We start from the raw sequence: 18,774 nt of genomic DNA on the forward strand, positions 1-18,774 counted from the left end.
AGTAAGACAGTCAGTTGAGACATGGATGATCAACATTCAATCCCAGTTGGTCTGGCAGAGATGATTATGCATACGGGCAACTGTGTAAAGCACAGAAAAACTGCTGAGAGCTGGATTTGAACTGACATCTGCTGTTTTCCAACTGGGTGTCCGAAGGCCTTGGCTAAAGTGTCATTCTCTACATGATCATTCTGTCCTAGTAAAACTTCCCTTATTTTTCTGCCCATTGACACAGTTTCAACAGAGGGATGGGTTTCAAGTGAGCGCTGCATAGGGACCTGCATGTTTGAACCCACTCTGGGTGACAGCGAATTTAGATTTGGCTCTCCTACTTCCTAGAGGGGCACAGTAAACATTAGGCTATTAGTTAGTGTTAGTTATTACAGGAGGTCTGCAACCACCTTCCCCCCTTTTCCTGTCTTAACGAAAAAGCTGTAACTGAGCTTTGAGAAAGACTAAAGTACAGTTTCTATATTTTAAGTGTGCTTTATGCACTGAACTTCTTTAAGGATTTGGAGGAGACAGGTTGATCCATATTAGATATGGGGCAGGCAAAACTGTGAAAGCATATGAAGGCTCTTTCATGCCCTCCCAAAACACTAAACTTTGCAGTAAAAGAAATAATCAGGTGAAGTTCAGTATTTTAGGCATCTGAATTGGAAAATGTAATCAATATACCCTATGATAGAAGACAGCTTGAGTGGTTAAATTATAGAAAGCACAGCAACTTTATTTATAATTCGCATGCAATTCAGAACACAAATGATCATGAAAAGAAAGAAAAATGTTCTGTGGGCCACTGACCCTACCATAGGCCACACATTGTGATCCTTGCTTCATTTTCACTAATGCCTTTACTCCCTTTGATGTAAATAGCATTTGCCTGCAGAACACTCCCAGAATTTGGCTTTGATAGTACTGTGCTAGACCAAATTACCAAGTGGATTGTACCTCAAGCAGTGAGATTAAAGATGGAGAATTCACTTAGAAATATAAGGAAAAAATACACAAAAAAGATGCAATGTCAAAATTTTATTGTTGCTGAGGTAGCTTGCCTTATTATGAAAGTCAGCTGAGATATTTGCGCAGTTTGTCTACTGATAAGTTTCACTTTTATTGAGATTGTACACAGAGCAAGGAAACAGCAAGCAGTATCATTTATTCATCACAATATATCCGTATTATACAATGGCAGCAGCAAATGTCAACGATTGTGATATGGAGCAGTCTGCAGAGTTGCACAGAACCCAAAAGCTCAGTCACACAATTAGTGTGAATCATGAGGGCATCAGAAAAATCATGATAATGAGGTGATGTGGGGGGGAGCATGTGATTTAATGTCAGTCTCCTCCTGACAAAAGAGAATGAGGCCTGTCAGTAGTGAAAGATGGGTTATTGGGTGGTGAAATGGGTGCTTGTAATAGGCTCTATAGGTGAATGCACAACAGGATCAAATCTGTCACTATAGACCCCTCTATACCACTTACTGATTGTGATTTTGTCCGTTCAAGGTGTGCTAGACAGTTCTGTTAGCCATTTGAATGGGAAGGTGCTGTTGTGTCTCTTCAGGTGCTAGGGAAGATTCTATTTTACTGTATTTATGGTCATGAGCAACCAGTAGGCTACAGGTCCAATCACAGATGGGTCTTCGAAGAGACTAAAGATGCTCGTTCTATGAGGAAGACAAACACACTTTTAAAAAGGAGGGTAGAAATCTAAAAAAAAAAAAAATCTAATATATCATGCAGTCATATATGACTTACTGGAGTAGGAAAGTGAAAACTAAGGGAAAAAACAGACAAATTTTAGTTTCTTGTGTGTTTTTGTGTTTTGTGCAAAAGAAATGATGCAGCTCCTGTTAATTTAGTAAAATTAGCACCCACAATGTCTAAGCAGTAGGACAAGAATACGCAATTATGTTTGACTGCAGAACAAGAATACACAATCGTTTTTCATCTCTTCTTTATGTTAAAGAAACAGCTGCAAATTTACTTTGGTTTTTTTGGCTTTTTGTTTTTTACTGCCAGTGCATTTTTGTTATATAGAAAACTAAATAAATGGTTACAAATGAGAATTTTTGAATAACAGAATTTTTTTCCAATCTAAGTTACAGAGCATAAATATTTAAGCGTTCTTTACCTAACTGGTGGTCGTCCTGGTCAAGGCAGAACATTAGTAGCAAAGTTCAGTTCCAAAAATCACCTGTAAGCATTGTTGCTACACGTGTAGAAGCCCTCTCTCTTCCCTCTCTCCTCTTCACAAACATCTTTTCGTTAACGTACATCACAAAAAGTGCTTGTTTGTACATAGAAATATGCATATCAAACTGTTCAAAAGACAAGCATTGCAGAACAGCTAACAGGTTTTATTTGCAAATTACACTTATAGATTAAGATGGACTTTTAAAAAGGAAAATTAGCATTCTCTGCTGCTATTTCTGAAATAACTAAAATGATAAGGAGTGGATCAATTTCTTAAAGGTTAAGTAGTTCTGTTTGATTACACATTTGAAAATCCACACTCAGACTACTGCTTGGAAGCTGAACTAGAAATATGCCCAAATTTGCAGCAATTACTGATTGCTGTTAGACTAGAACTAATACAGAAGTATTACTTTTTGGTATTTCTGAACGTCTGCTATTGATCTCTATCTGAATGAAGAAATTCGCCAGCAAGAAAACAGTGGAGCAAAGACATGGCGCGGACAGACTTTTAAATCATATAACTTCATCCATTTCTTAGAAACCATTACCCTATATTGATCTGTGCCTCTGACACCTTAAGAACTGAGACACATTTTAAAGCTCTAGATTTAGTCAATGGATTTTGCATAGGGATTATGTGAAAGGATCCAATGGAAAGGGGATCATCAGCCTGATGGTAGGTGTATCAAAAGGCTAAGTAAGTTGCCAAACCATCCCAACATGTTCAGTCCATGCAGGACAGGTGAGTTTGTGGAATACTGATATTTGCTTCAGATTTCAAGATCAAAAGTAGCATTTGCCTCCACATCCAGCTGAATTTGCTTCTATTACCTGTTTTGTTATTGCACATAGTATTGAAAAAACAGCTCAAGGGATACCGCTTGCAAAGCTGTCAGGAGAACACTATTCATAGGTGCACTGCCATCTTCTGGGAGAATCTATCTAATTTTGAAGTCAGATGAATTAGTTACTTTATCCAGTTTCTATGCAGTGTTGTTAAGGAGGTGTTGATTTCCAGCTGGCTGATAGGACAGCTAAAAGCTTTGCATTTTAGTTTTACGATCTCTTGCTTCATTCAGCATCAAGAAACATTCATAATCACCTACTTCAGTCATGAATACTAGTACATCGGGCTGCTCAGGAAAATCTCTCTTATAGCCGCGGAAAGGAAGATGTTATTGTAGAACATTATTTTCATACAAAGTGTCATTAGTTCAAATTTTTAACTGATAGCAGTGCAAGTCCTGCTCCTATCCAGTAATCCAAGGGAAAACATAAGAAAGTGGTTGGGTTTCTTGTCCAGTGACAGATTCACTATGAGTTTGAGATATATTAGCCAACCTTCAAATAATTAAGAAGCTACTTTTTATTTATTTTTTGCCAACTGATACACAGTGTCCTTCTGGAGCAGGCTGTAAATGACCTGATTCACAATATCTTTTGCTTAGAGATGAGCAGGAAATCAGCACCATTAAGTGGTGTGTCTCTCTAAAAATATTTTAATAGTGCTATTAAAAAAAATGGATAGCTCAAATCAAAAGCAAACATTCCAATCACTTCAAATATTTGCTTTCAAAATAATTCTGTTCTCTTCCATAGGCTGTTTGGAGATAGCCCAAAATCTTTTGCAGAAATTGCATTAACTGTTACAATGTAAGGCTAATAGATACCAAGCCTCAACTGCCCCTGATAAGGCAGGTTACAGAATTTCAACCTGAAAGTCCTACACTGCAGAGGTAAGGAAGCAGCAGAGAGAAAAAGTTTATTACACCCTATTATATGTGTAAATGCTGCCAAGCCAAATAGCCTGTGGTTAAACTAGAACATCCGTTTCATCAAGCTTCAAAGACCCCAAGTAATAACATATTTTGCTGCTTACATTGATAAGCCATGCACATGCCAATTGCTGTCAGCTATACCAAATACAAACAATAACTGTATTACTATGCAATTCATTTATAATCACTGAAGTTGCTAGATCTCTTAACTTTTCCTCTATCTTTTCTCTCTCTCTTTATCATAGACTGCAATTTTTTTCAAACCGAAGGGAGTTAAAAGGATTATTTGCTAGTCAGTGTGGAGTCTTATATTTGATATTTATGTTAATAAGCCATTCCCAAGCTAGTTTAGCAGTTAATGCACTCAGATCCCCAGTCATTCTACGAGGAATTGCACTCATTAAAGCCTAATTTAAAGCAAACACTTTGTCCTGATAGACGCTGGTAAGCCCGGGACAGGATACAAAGATTTTGGATAGGTCAGTGATCCCTCCTCTGCCACCACCTCATCACAGTTCAGACTGTGACTAATACAGAACATAGTTTTCATTTGTTTCACTGATATCTGTGACCAGCTGCTTTTTCTATGTCCCATCCTACTCTGACCTCCCGTGGAGCTTAGCTGGGACTCTGCACTGGGCACCGAGGGCAAAAGTTAATTAAAACCAATTAGGCTGCAACAATGCTGACTAATGAACTCGGCCCAGTCACTGACAAATACATTTAGACTCTGTGTTACCAGTAATATCTTTGGTGTTCAAACAGATGGCAAATACAGGTATTTCCAATCTTTGTTTACTCTGCAATTCAGTTTGATCATGCTTAGAAACCCTTGGGAAGCTCACAGATATGAATGCAAACTAACGAAAAAGGCTGCCTGAGCCAAAAAGCAAACTCTTGTCAAACAGCTCCTAATTCTCATACTGTTACCTACCCAGGTAAAAGGACCCTGCAAAGAATGGCCATCACCGGGCCTAGAGAGAGCTTCACTGACAACATCAGCAATGAAATTTATCTTCAGCATTCGCAAGGAATGCTTGTGCATACAAATAGGAGTCCACAGAAGGAGGCAATTTTTTTCCTTGCACAGTCCTTCAGGTCTGTAAATATCATTTGGAAAACTTAGACTCACAGATACAGTATAGAGGTACCAAAGTTGGTTTGGGGGATGGGAGAGGATTAGGAGACAAGGGGGAGTGATTACTTCTCGGAATGTGAGGCACAGAAACTGAATTATGATTTAGAGGCTCACACTTGCTCCTATCACATAAAAATGAAACAATATAATTTGAAACTGGGACCAGATGCAATTCCAAGACCCAGGCAAGTTCCTGAGACTGCAGATGGAAAGAAATTTGGAATAATTTTCTGAGCAGACAAAATGAAGCTATGGCTTTGTGAAAGCCAGCAGTCACAAAGTAACAAAGTAAAAGAAGAAAAGTCTTTCTAAACCTGATTTGACAGCTGCTATGCCACACAGTCTTGGGGGGGGAGGGGGGGGAAGAACAAAAAAGATTTGGAAACAAGTTTCAGTAAAAGAGGGAGACAGAGTCACACTGCTTTACAGGAAGGCTGTAAACACCACATTAGTCCCCTTGCCTGGAAAAGCCAACACGCTCTGTGGGCTGACGCTGTGTCCAGGGAAGCGGCAGGAATCACCACAACCTAGAACACGGGATCATTCCAGAACCAGGTTTACCAGCAGCTCCCATCCGCAAAGAGCAGAAACAAAAGGACTAGAGAGGCCTGTGGTATGGAGACTATTAGAACTCACTGAGCATAGCTGTGAATAATTTTCCTTCCGTTTGCCCCTTTTGCTTTCTTCTGTAAATCTCCAAAGATCTTTGCAACAGAACAGAAAAGCAATAAACTCTTCTAGTGCAAATAGCAGCAAACAAGTGAAGTTCCAAAAATTTGTAGGTCATAGAATTATTGTAAATTTATTTTCTGGCCTATTGAGAAAGTTAACTCAGAAAGTCACTGCGTGATCATTCCCAGAGGAGAAAGTGCTTCAACAGCCCCCTCCGCCCCCTTGGCCCCATGTGTCCAGTCCTTGCTCTTTGCCCTCCCCCCCAGCATAGACCTGGCAGAGATTTTCCCTGGGCTCCGGTGTCTCACTCAAAGCCACCTCACAGATCCTGGAGAGACCTCTCTCTGGCTGGGAACCACGTAAGTGCCTCCTTTTGCCAGCAGCTTCCAAGGAACAAGCACAGAGCTATTCCTCAGGCTCTAAGGAGAAGAGCCCTTCACCTTGCTCCTATGCACATGCCCGGTCTGAGGACTCAGAGAGGGTCCTAGAATCTGGCTTTGTTCCAGCCCAAGCCCATTTCAGGTCCGTAGACTCATGTTGCTGATAGCAGCACATTTGTCCATCCTTCACAGCCACCAGAGTTCCAGCCTATTCAAATTTTCCCATAAAACTGCTCCTAGCAACTCCCATAGCAGCACAACCTTTCCGTGTCCTCTTCACTGACACCTATAGCTCTCAGGCACCTTTAAGGCCTAGATAAAGAGTAGCCATATGAAATACTGTTTGAATATCTGATCATGAAACATGGAATCTTCTGTTTTTACCATAAAGCATGGAAAATTAGAGTACTGACAGCTTATTTACAGGAGAACAATTATTACTTTAATATACTTCATTTTTCTTGAAATATGCTATTCTTGCAAATAGCATCAGTCTTCCTTCCTATTGCTTCTCAGGCACTGGAAGAGTTCTCCCAGATGTCCTATAAGTATCTCATTATGTTCTTTCAGAAAACTTTTATATTGCCTTTGCTATTAGTAGAAAGGGATTAATGAGAAAAAAAGGATACCTGCTTTCCAAAAAAAATTATTTGCCATACACAGTAAAATTACTGCTTGCTTCTAGATCATATCAGAAAATGAAAAGTGAAATACGTCTGTCAAGCTGAGAACACAAATGGCATATAGTCTTATATCAGGAGTAACTCCTGACAATCTGAATCAAAAGGTTAAACAAGAAAATCAGAAGTATTAAAAGTAAAAAGATTCAATGGAAAACTTGCAGGACAGAAGATAAAAGAAATGATAACAAAGAATCTTTTCTCATTTTTAAGTAGCCTCAGTTAATATGATACTTTGTATTTTTGATTGGGCTTAGTTTAAAATATTTATAAGAAACCAAATTCCATAATAACAATATGTAATACATAAATCAACTTGAAAAATAAGATGAATTATTTAATTATCAAATCATTGCACTGTTTAAACTATATTGTAGTTTGAAATACAGTGGATTATGTTACTAAGTCTGAGAACAAACCTATCACATGGAGAGTAAAGCAAAAACAAAAAAAAAAACCAGATGAACAAATCTTTGGAGACTTTCAGATCTACACAAAATTCTTCAAAAATTTTCAAGCATGATTTCTGCTAGTGCATGCAGTTGAGTTTATAGCTTCATTACCAGAATAGCAATTGCATCAACAACCATATAGCTCTAGATACAGGACACAATATTAAACCCAACTCTATATTTTCAGTGAAATATATTAATAACTATTCGGGAAGATCATGTCAGGTTTGTACACAGGTGATATGCCAGTAAAATCTTCCAGTTGGTTGCTGTTACTAGGTGTACCTGCAATTGGTTTGTAGAAAAAGACTAAACTGCCATCTACTCACAGTGTCAAGCACATTTTCATGGAGATTGAAAACTTTTGTCTCAAAATTAAGTCAAAGTATGATGTCATCTGAATTTTGCTCAGAAAGGAGGGTCACGACTTTCCAGTCTGCTCCTAACAATATTTTTATGGAAGGGTCCAGAATAAATGAGGACGTTCCGACACCACTTATTCTGAAGCCTATAGTATGCATTAAAGATGCACATTCAATCTGGGACACAATGAAAATTCTTGGTTTTAAGAATTAGTTGAGGATCCCCTACTGCAAGTGTTGAGACATGAAATTAAAGCATCAAAAATCATTAGGTACTCCAGCAAACATGAACAATATATTTTTGCTGATATTTGATTTTATACTGGAAGTGACTTTCCTATATTTCTTAGGAGGTATGTTTTTTTGACTGAGTTGGAAGAAATGCTTCAAAAGTAGTTGTTTCTTTACACCCTCAGAATTTAGAAAAAGTTATTTCAAATCTTTACAAAGGCACAAAGTAGAATCCAGTTTCACTAGCTCCTGCTGACTGGAGCTCATAGTGAACAAAATTGCTCATTTTCCCACTGGAAGAAGTCATTGAGTTTCACCCATGCTCCATTTCCTGTAGGATTAACTGATACTTCTGAAGCAGCAGCAGATGACCTGCAGTAACCATTCACAAGGGGATAAAGTCATAAATAGATACAGTCTCAAAAATATTCATCTAAAAGCAAAACAACTCGCAAAGCAGCTGAGCAACACGATAGGTTTGCTTGGTACACGTTAAGATATGAGGTTTGAATCTTCCCCCAATTTAGAGCCTATGCAGTTTTCTCAAATAATTTGTGCAAGAAAATCAAAAAGAGCTTTAGCAATTAAAAAAAAAAGGCAGATAAAAATATCAGTACCTATGCTAGCAATGAATAAAAGCTGCCTATATTCCACTGATGGAAAAAAATGCAGATCAGTTCCATTGTGACTTTCAGATAGGAGTACATAGTCCTAATTAAGCTCAGATCTCAACATCAGTGGAAAATTCAATTTTTTCAGTATCAAGAAAGTCTACATAATATAAATATCTATTAAAAATGAGGTGCTACTGCACCAATGGCATGGATAAATATAGAACAAACCTACAAATAAGAAAGATTGCAGATAATTGTCCAAATACAGTGTGCTGGGAGCTAAATGTTGTTAATGCTTTAGTGAAATTGAAGTTATCTTCTACCAGCAGACCAGTCTCTAAAGAGTTGGAAAGCAGTTGGAAACACCGATCCACTGTACCAGCTTTCCTCCGAAGGTCGTAGCCTTAGAAGTTGCTACTCCCAGAAGGCCAGCTCTTTAAAGTCCTCTGTAAAGTTCTTGAGCTGTTGTGGTGGTAAAGAAGGGTTCAAAGGTCTGCACAGCCCCATTCATTCACCCCAGGCCTTGTCCTGCTGCCAGTCACTCACCCATCAGGGTGCCTTGTTCTTTTCTCCTTTAATCAAAGAGAAGAAGGACTGCAGATATGCACCGCCAGGTATTATGAGCACTGTCTTACTTTGGTTTATGGGGAAGGGCCAACAGGAAGTGGGAGCTTTTGGGACTTACATAGAAGATTACCATATCCCTGACTTTCACCTTTTTTTGTTTGTTTTGTTGCATTCAGACTTAAGTGGCTGCTTGAATTTAACCTATGCATCTTTAAGCTTTACAGCATTTATGATAAACAATTCCATGGCACAGGTGAGATCAATGTTAAATACAATGAGAATTCATCAATCACACAACGGATGATGAAGCGTTATAAACCACAGACTTTAGAAGTCTGGCATCTATTCAGAAATTAATTGAAATATTTGGTTCAAAATTGCAGGAGGCTTAGTGCAAAGTTTAATGATTGTGTAGCCGTTACATTATTCATAAAGCACTCTTCAAACACACTCACAGACTGGCTGATCAGCTGGTCAAACATAGGAAGATATATAAGTATAAACAAAACATAACTAAGGAAGTGAGATCATGATTTAAAAATGCCACAGAACGGAGATTATATCCCACAGCCTTAGAACCAGATCTGGAAGAAGTTTTCTGCTTAGAAGTCACTCAAAATGTAATAATGCTCCTGTAAGGAAAGAACTGGATTTACATTAAAAGTATATATTGTGGTTATGTTCACAATATCAACATACTGAATTAAATTGTATATATATATAAAAAAAAGAAAGTGTGAAAAATCTGGCTGTCCCATCTAAGGAGAAACAGAATGGATTCCACTGAAATAAATGGAGTTAAAGGGTTAAGGAAGGGGGTTCAAATTACTAGCAGGGATAAAAATGCAAGCTGATGTATTCAAAAGAGTCCAGTGAAATCAGATGTTTGTGTGCAGAGTCTGTCAGAAAACAAAATTTCCTGTTGCCATGGAAATTGAAACAAAATCAAAACCATTCCCAATCACAATGCAAGGGATTTTGAAATTTCCTCTGGAAGAAAGTTTCTGGGAAAAAAAAATCAGTGTATATCCACCAAAATATATTGCTTCTGACATATGAAATGCTTTGTGCAGGTAAGGATCAGAATTTCATTTCAAAAATTGAGCTCACCTCTATTTTTAGTGAAAATACTAATAGCTATAAAATAACAAATATACTTAATACACATAAAAATAACTTTTCAGCACTATATGCAATTCTGTACATAAGAAATCAAATGGACTACAGATAAGACGATTAAATATTTCTGCTTTGCACTTTGAATTTTAAAATCAGATGTGAAATGGAATTACTAGCACTTCCTTTCAAGGGTGCTGCTTGGAAGATAAATCAAATTTATGTAGTGCTCACATAACAAAATGAGCTCTACCAAAAGAATTAGGCAAATAAGGCAAAGACTGATAGTAGCCTTGGCATTTTGCTCATGACAGACTGTCACTGTATCACAGCCATGCTACCAAGGACCCATTTATTGAGTAAGAAGATATTTCACTCTCTACTGACACATTCCTGGGCCTTATCTCTGAAGGTCCTTCCTCCTTTTACACTAGGGAGAGCATGGGAAACGTTAGTTGACACCACACAGAACACCAACTTCTCAAGTCTCAGATAGAGCTAAAACAGCCATTCAAATGTTTTTCCATGTCACACTCAAGGTTCAAAAATGCCCTGGGATAGTGACAGCCTTCACAGCAAAGGAACATAGCACAGAAAAGTCCTTACTGAAGCCACTGAGTCAGAGCCTCAGTGGAGTATGTTTGCCCATCTCCAGCAAACTGACAATTTACACCAAATGTCAGATTGTTGCCACAGCTATGGACTCACTGAAAAAAGAGTGAGGTCTCCTTCAAGAGGCCCAGCATAATCCAGGGCCTCTCCGATTTCCAGGCTCACAGCTCACCTCCACCCACTGGATTTTGGTGACTCCGATGAGTTTTTTTTTTTTTTTTTTTTTCTTAAACTTGGATCATTTCAGCAACCTGCTCCGTCTTTACACAGAGTTGTATCAACAAGTCTGAGATGACGACTGGTTGAAAGCTGGGCAACGGGCCATAATGGAGCATGAGGAACTCTCAAACTACACCACCTTCATCTTCATTCTCCCCTGCTTGAGTTCAACTCCCTCATGGCCTGAGCAATACCGAGAAACATATGCTTTATCTTTTTGCAAAAGCCTTTCACGTATATTAAGATTGTTATATCTCCCCAAGCCTTCTCTTCTCTAGACTAAACAGTATAAATATTAAATAATAATACTATAATTATCTCTCTCTTGAGCCTGTCTATCCACTTTAGGACTCTGCTTCTACTTACCAACCACTAAGCAGTTACTGGTTGATGCTAGTTTATTTACTGGAAAGAGCTCTTTTCAAAACATATTCACAAATTATTCCAGAGGAACATAAATATCCATTTGTAACTACTACTTAAAAGAAATAATGATTTACTCCTTTGATCAGCTTGCAGATTCCCGTCAAAGGAATCACATGAACAGATGGTGTCCAACAGGCTTTTTAGGAGGGCTTTTTTTTCGTTTTAAAGTAGGCTTCACAATGAAGTTCTCAACTCATAAACTTAAGACGGGCCCATTTCCTTTCTCGGGATGTGATTTTCTTGTAACTGCTTTTTACCTTCTGTCCTGAACAAACTCATTTCTCCTTACAGCCCCCAGTTTTAGAACCAACCATGACATACACAATAAGGGAAGGCAATAGATTAGCCACAGCAACCATGGATGTGACTTGGGGTTTTTTGCTCACCCTAAATTCTCCCAGGAACATAGTCATTTTCCAAAGACTACCACCGAAGTCAGATGAAAACAATTTTTGTGAATACCAAATTCATTGAAAAAAGGCTGTGACAGGGAGACCAACTTTATTTCTTAATCCAGCCCACATTTGGTGGGAATTTCCCACAAAACAAACCAACCAACCAAGAGAAAACAAAACAAAACAAAAAAAGTCAGGAGGGATTTGAGAACAGTGCACATTTCATTGTGAAATTTTCTAAGAGCATCTTGTTTCCAAAGATGCTGAAATATTGCATTTCAACATATTCTAAACAAATAAAAAAACTTTTTCATTGTGAAACTTTTTATTTAATTTCAAAACTGACCTAAATTTAATCAGAAGCAAAAGAATTAATCTCTCAAAATTAAAGGAAACATTGAGTCAAAGAAAATAAAAATGTTAAGGGAGGAGTCTTAAGTTATGGATTTTTTAGAACAAGTTTGTTCAGCAACCAATAGAAAAATCTACTTATGCTAATAGAATACATTATTTATTATATAACTATGGCAAGACAGCACAGGGAGGGCAATTCCCCCCCCACCCCCATGCTAATAAACTTTTCCCCTCCCCCTCCCCCTTAGACATTTCATTAAAGGCAGCTCATTTTAAACAAGTTGTCCAAAACTAAGTTCAGGAACTTTTCCAGCAAGATCCTGACTTTTTCCCACAGTTGATGAAATCATCATTCTCCCAGTAACTGAGGCCATCTGCAAGATCATCCCCCATTCTTGACCATCACAGTCCTCTTCAGGGAAGAGGACAACTGGTGAACTACATAAATTAAAAGTCAGAAAAGAGAGGCAAAAGCTGTGATGGAAACCAGAGGCACTGGATGGCAGAATGGCTGGCATAGGATCACATGGAACATCACTTAGAGCCGCAAGGGAAGATCTCAGCTCTTTGGAGACCAGAGCCACTGCTCCCACCATGACAGCACGTACCTCTGAGCCAGCCTAGATCAGCTCCTCCTGGTCCATGCCCACTTGGGCTGCAATACACACAATTTTCACTTCCTAGTGGAAGCTGGATTGACTCCCAATCCCTTTGGTACTGCTGTTCCCAAACAACCATAACAAAAAGCTTAGCTGTACCTTTCCCCAGCACTTGAGCTTCCTTCATGCTGCCAAAGACATCTATTAATTACGGTGTCAAAAACGGACAGGATTGATCACAGTGATGGTTTTCTCCATATTGAGCTTTCTCAGATCCCAAACTCCTTCTTCAGCTATTTCTTTTTGACCACTTAATTAACAACTGGTTCATCACCTCACTTGCCAAGAGGAAGGTATCTCAATCACCATGAAAGTAGACAGAGATAGGAAAGAGTCAGCAATTTTTTCTTTTTCTTTTTTTTTAAAAAAATCACATAGGTATATACAATTTATTTTAGGTGATTTAATCTAATAAAGGTCATTCTGATAACTGTGGAAACATTGGGCAATGAGAGTTATTATTCAAAAATTTTTGTCCACCTTTTTTTTGCCAGATGAAAAGCCATGTATTTTTATTTTAATTTTCACCTCCTTGCAAAACTAAATAAACAAACAGTCCAGCAAGGGTATATTGCAAGTGGTTTTGTATGGTAAACTAGATTTCTGATCAGAAAATCGCCAGCATTTTAAGGGACCTGGGAAATGAAATTAAATGTCAGAGACAGGATTTTGTCAATACAAAGCATTTTTCCCTGACCTCATTTCTTTCACCCTTTCTTTTAGCTTGCTGTGTAGCTGGGAACACTGCAGGGATGAGCTGAACATATGCTGTATGCCTAAAAGGAGACTAAGTGTTGATAAGCCCTCTGGGATGCTACAAGGTACAGAATCATAAGGAAAAGAAATACCAGAAAGTGAGCTGGACTATTGCCCTCCCGAAGCAAAGGAATCTCCCATGTAACACTACGCAGTGCTTCATCCAGTATCAAATGACTGCAGGAAAGCAGACTGCACTTTGCCATAGTTATACTACAGTACAGTACTCTTCCTTGGAGGATGTTTTTCTGTAGGAGTCAAGGACAGGCAAAGTTTAAAGACATGGGGCAAGATGCCCGGACAAAGCAAGTTTGTGGGACGTCCTCTCTTGAGACATGGTTCTTGTCATCAGCCCCTTTCTCCTACTCCTTTACTTCCCTCCAGCTACTCTCAGTGCATCTCTCCTCTGATTCCAGGACAACAGAAGCATTAAAACTTTGGAAAACTGGCATCTGTTTCAGAAGGGCATTGCAGATGGGGGGAGGAGGCTGCAGCCGTTGCGGTGCCACCAGTGCAGACGTGGTCCTCTTTCTCACCTATCATGCCAAACACAAAGCACTCCTGGGCTCCGTGGCATGTCCAGGGTGGAGACTCCCTACCCTGACCTCAGATTCCTCTTTCTGCCCCTAACATTTATGCTGATATGGACTTGCAGTGGCCTTAACAGACTCCTGCAACACTGAGGAATCACCGAAATTTCATTAGCCCACTCCCATTCCTGCCCTGTCGCTACTCTTATGCCAGGGTAGGAAAATCAGGAAAAAAAGTCTTTGAGCCACCTTTTCCCCCTCAGTGTTCACTTTCCAGGAATACTTGTGATTTCTAAGACCCTTCCAGATACCTTAAACCTTACTGAGATTACATAAAACATTAAGTGGTGCACCTCGAAGTTTTCAGCAGATGACAATACAGTGAAAGCAAGCTAACAAAAATGAACACTTTGCTCAGAAAGCCCTTGGCAAAGACCCATGTTCTCTACTGCATGCTCACGCTGCATTGCCTAATAGGATCACTTTGCATGCACCACACACCACCGTAATGCAGCAACTCCTTTGCGAGTGCCAGCACGGTAGATTAAAAGAGGTTACCTTTGGTGCCAGATTTTTAAAAGCCTACACAATAATGCTTTGACAGCTGTCCAATCAGTATGTATACATCTAGATATACATAATATCCAAAGCACTAGCCTCCCATTTACAGAGGCAGTCTAAGAGCCAAAAACACACTACCGCACCAAAAGCTTTAACTAGAACAGAACCAGATTCATACCTGAATTTCCAACTATTAACCTTTTACTCACTGAACACTGCCAAAACTAAGTTTTGTAGCTAGAGATGTATTAATTATACCATATCTATGCATGAATCTATACATTGGCAGGGAATGCTTATGATGAGTTTGTAATTAATTTTCAAAGGCTATGACAACACATAAGACATCTCTCCAGAATTAAATGGCATACCCTACTTTTTCCTTCAGATTCTCTTGTCTAAAAAATTCTCCAGATAGATATTAATTTTCTATTACTTGATTCTTCAGTCAATAAAAAAAATGCTAATGCAAAAGTGTGTGGTGCCAAAGGCATAAGAACAGAATTACAAAATTATAAAAAATTAAAACACTTCCCACATGCAGCCCCCCAGCCATCTCTCTTTCTACACCTATCACTAGAGTTATTTAAAAAAAATCCATCAAGGAAAAAGAATTGCTAAGGTTTCTGCATGTGATGTTTTTGTGTTTAAAAAAAATGAACAACACGAAAAATGACTATCTCTAGGTTGGGGATGGGGGCAGATGTTACAGAAAAAAAAGTCATTTTAGCTTTTATTTTAACAACTTTAACTTCAATGTACTCTTCTTTACATTCAACACTCCCAATCATGACAGCGAAGTAAAATTATTGCTTCATGTTTTCCTGAAATACTCAGAGAAAAAAGAAAAAAAAAGGTGTTTTATTTTCTATCCAGAAGGCTTACAAGACTGTCCAGACTGTCATACACCAACATCTGTCTGGTTCATATGGAATTTCTGTGTTTTTTAGAGTATTAAAATGGCTTTTTAGAACTCTGATTTATTTATTTAACACATTTTTGTCAAAAGTCCACAATCAGAATAGTAGGATTGCAACCTCATTTTCCAGAAACCAAAAAAATGAATACTTATTTTGTGTATTTGGGATTACACCACCTGGAACAAAGTGCCAAACGTATCTACCTCCCTGTCTCAGGGCCTAAACTGCTCTTCAAATAACTGATAAGAAAAAAAGCACCTAAAGTCCATAATTCTGGAGCAGAGATAAGCCTTTTCTCTGAAATGCATGACATCTGATGCTGTCAAAAAGTAATTCTGGACTAGAGAAACCATTTGAACTCTTTTCATGCTTGCAGTTTCCAGGTTTCCAGGAATTGGGGTAGAAGCTGCAAGGATGACTTATAGCATGCACAACACCTCAGAAACATCCAAACTCCAGTCAGTGTGAAAGGATCACACCATCACACCTAGAAGCCGGCTTAGATAAAAGGACATACCGTACCGGCAACCTGTGGGGAGAAAGCATACTGTTCCAATTAATGGTATTGGTTCAAGGCTATATACTAATCTCGCCTGTGATTCAGTGAAAGCATCTGGATTAACACAACACGGAGTAGCCTTCAAATGGCTGCAGTTACATATCCGAACCTTGAACACTTCATCCTCTTTTCTGCATGCTCTGATATGTCCCTTCTTTGGTGAGGACACCAAATTCAGTGTTAATATTCTGCCTCCCCAAAAGCCTCGTTCTTTTCTCATCCATCCTCATGCCCACCCCCCTCATAGACAGCGCTGGCCACAAGCAGAATGGTCCCCCGGAAGCATTTTCAGTGCAGTCCCCAGGTCCGCAGTGGTACCTGCGTGCACAGCCAAGAAGAGCTCTGGCACCGCCTCAGTGCTGGAGTGTGAAAAGGGGCAGCCCATGCATCTGCACACGGGCATGGCCCTTTGCTCCCACCGCGGCACCTCCAACCTTTAACCTGCAGCAGCAGCCAAGCAATATTACTTATTTCCACGACTGCTCCAAGCTCAGAACCTTTTCCGGCTTCACAACTGTAATAGCAGGACTTGGCTCCATTATTATATTGATATTAATGGACAGGGGCAGATTTTGCAGCACATGGCACAGTAAGAATACTTTATATGGCTTATAGGAAGCCAAGAAATAATGCAAATTTGGGACACAAAAGAACTGTCAGCATATTGTGCCTGCCTCTTTGCCAGTACTGGTTTGCTCCATCCAGTGATTTATTATGTGTACTTTTAGATTACTTCAGGAGACTGAACTTCAATTTGCACGTTATTCCAAACTCTAACAGAGAGTTAGCAAGGCTTTTGGGGTTAGTCCAAATTTTCTTGTACAGGAAACTATTTTTAGCAATATTGCCCTGGATCAGTCCCTACCTGGTGACTATCACTGCTCAGCACAGCATTCTTCAGCCTTCAAAACAAATTCCTGTGCCTGGCTTCATGTCACCCAAGTTGAGATGCCTATGTCAGAAATACAATTCTTCCTACATATATAATGTTCAGGGAAGAGGATGGCATCACCAGAGGATAATCAGGTTCCTACCTCTGGTGGTCTGGAACTCATCAGGTCTAACTTTAGCTACCTAAACGTCAGGCATCTACTCTAAGCAATTCATATAGACCTTCTCTACATTCAACAGAGATGCTCATTCCATCTTCAGATATCCTTCTTAGAGGATGCCTGTTTTTTTCCTCCATTGGTAGAGAGAGACCAAATGACTAGCCACATAATAGCTGAAGTTAGGGGAGATGAATATTGCCCAGGGTGCCTTTCTGTCTCCACTGATTAATGAGATCCTAGGACAATGACACTAAATTAGGCCAAACAAATCTGTAACACAGTCATATGCTAGTTATAATAGGCTTTTCAGCAGAAATCGAAGTGAATGCCATGAAAGATTTGGCAACTTAGACAATATATATGCTATTAAACAGCAGAAAATTAACTGAAGTTTAAATCATTGTAATACAATGTCTTCTCAATCTCTATCTTGAAATAGTTTTGAAGAAACAGTCAGAGCAAATTTCTTTGAAAAATCACCACATGAAAATGCATGGTATTGGTTTTAATCTACAAAACACAAATCCAGTCAAGATTTCCTCTTTCCCAGTGCCACATTGCCATAGCTGAAATCAGACAGACCCTTTTCAGCTCAGCGCCAGAGACAGGTTCTTCTCCATGAAGAGCCCTCAACTCGGGATCCCAATCCCTTGGCTCTACAGGTTCGTGGGCAGGTTGGGTGTGCTGCAAAGTCTCTTCATCCCACTGGCATAAGGGATTTGGTGAAAACTGATGTGTATGTGGAGAGCTCTTGACATTATACTTCTTTGCTAATACCCTCAGCAAAGACTGCCCCCACCTGATATATTCGTTAAGAATGAACGACATGTAGGTGGTTTGTCAATCTAATTATATTGTACCCCTCCACGAGCTCTGCCTAGAGGGCATATATGCAATTATATATAAATTATACCTCTTCAGGAGCTCTGGCTTTTACTCCCTAACTATCTGTAACAGCTATCAGCTTAAAGCAGAATGAATTACTGCTCTTTGTACAACCTTAGTTGTGCCAGTCAGATAGGAGGACAGCGACTTTTTCTTCTGTTAGACTGTGTTAGACCATAGGCCAACATGAAAAATTAACTACAATGACAACTATACAAGAAATTAAAAAAGAAGTATCAGCAAGTCATGACATTTTTCTGTGACATTTTTCTTTGGAAGAGATGCTGCAATTATTGTGGAGGAGGAAAAGTGCTGAGATGGTTTTAATGACATCTGCTGTCGGTTGATTGACAGACCATAAACATTTCAGAAATATAAGCAACAGCAGTGCAGCTATAGAGCATTAGAGAGCAATATTTACCAGCTGCGACCAAGCTACTGCTATCAGACACAAATTGCACATCTAGCACGGAGTTATTTTGATTTTATTTTAGAAATGTCCTCTTTTGGATGAAGAGCTATTAATAGCTTCACAAACACTGTCAGTTAATCAAAAGATATTAGAGAAGCTCTCCACAGTTTAGCAGTTTTCTGTCACTTGCTCTAGTTGTTATGGAACGTGTGGAAATGAATAAATGTATTAATACACAAC

Source organism: Dromaius novaehollandiae, chromosome 3, assembly GCF_036370855.1.
Source record: "Dromaius novaehollandiae isolate bDroNov1 chromosome 3, bDroNov1.hap1, whole genome shotgun sequence".
NCBI lineage: Eukaryota > Metazoa > Chordata > Aves > Casuariiformes > Dromaiidae > Dromaius > Dromaius novaehollandiae.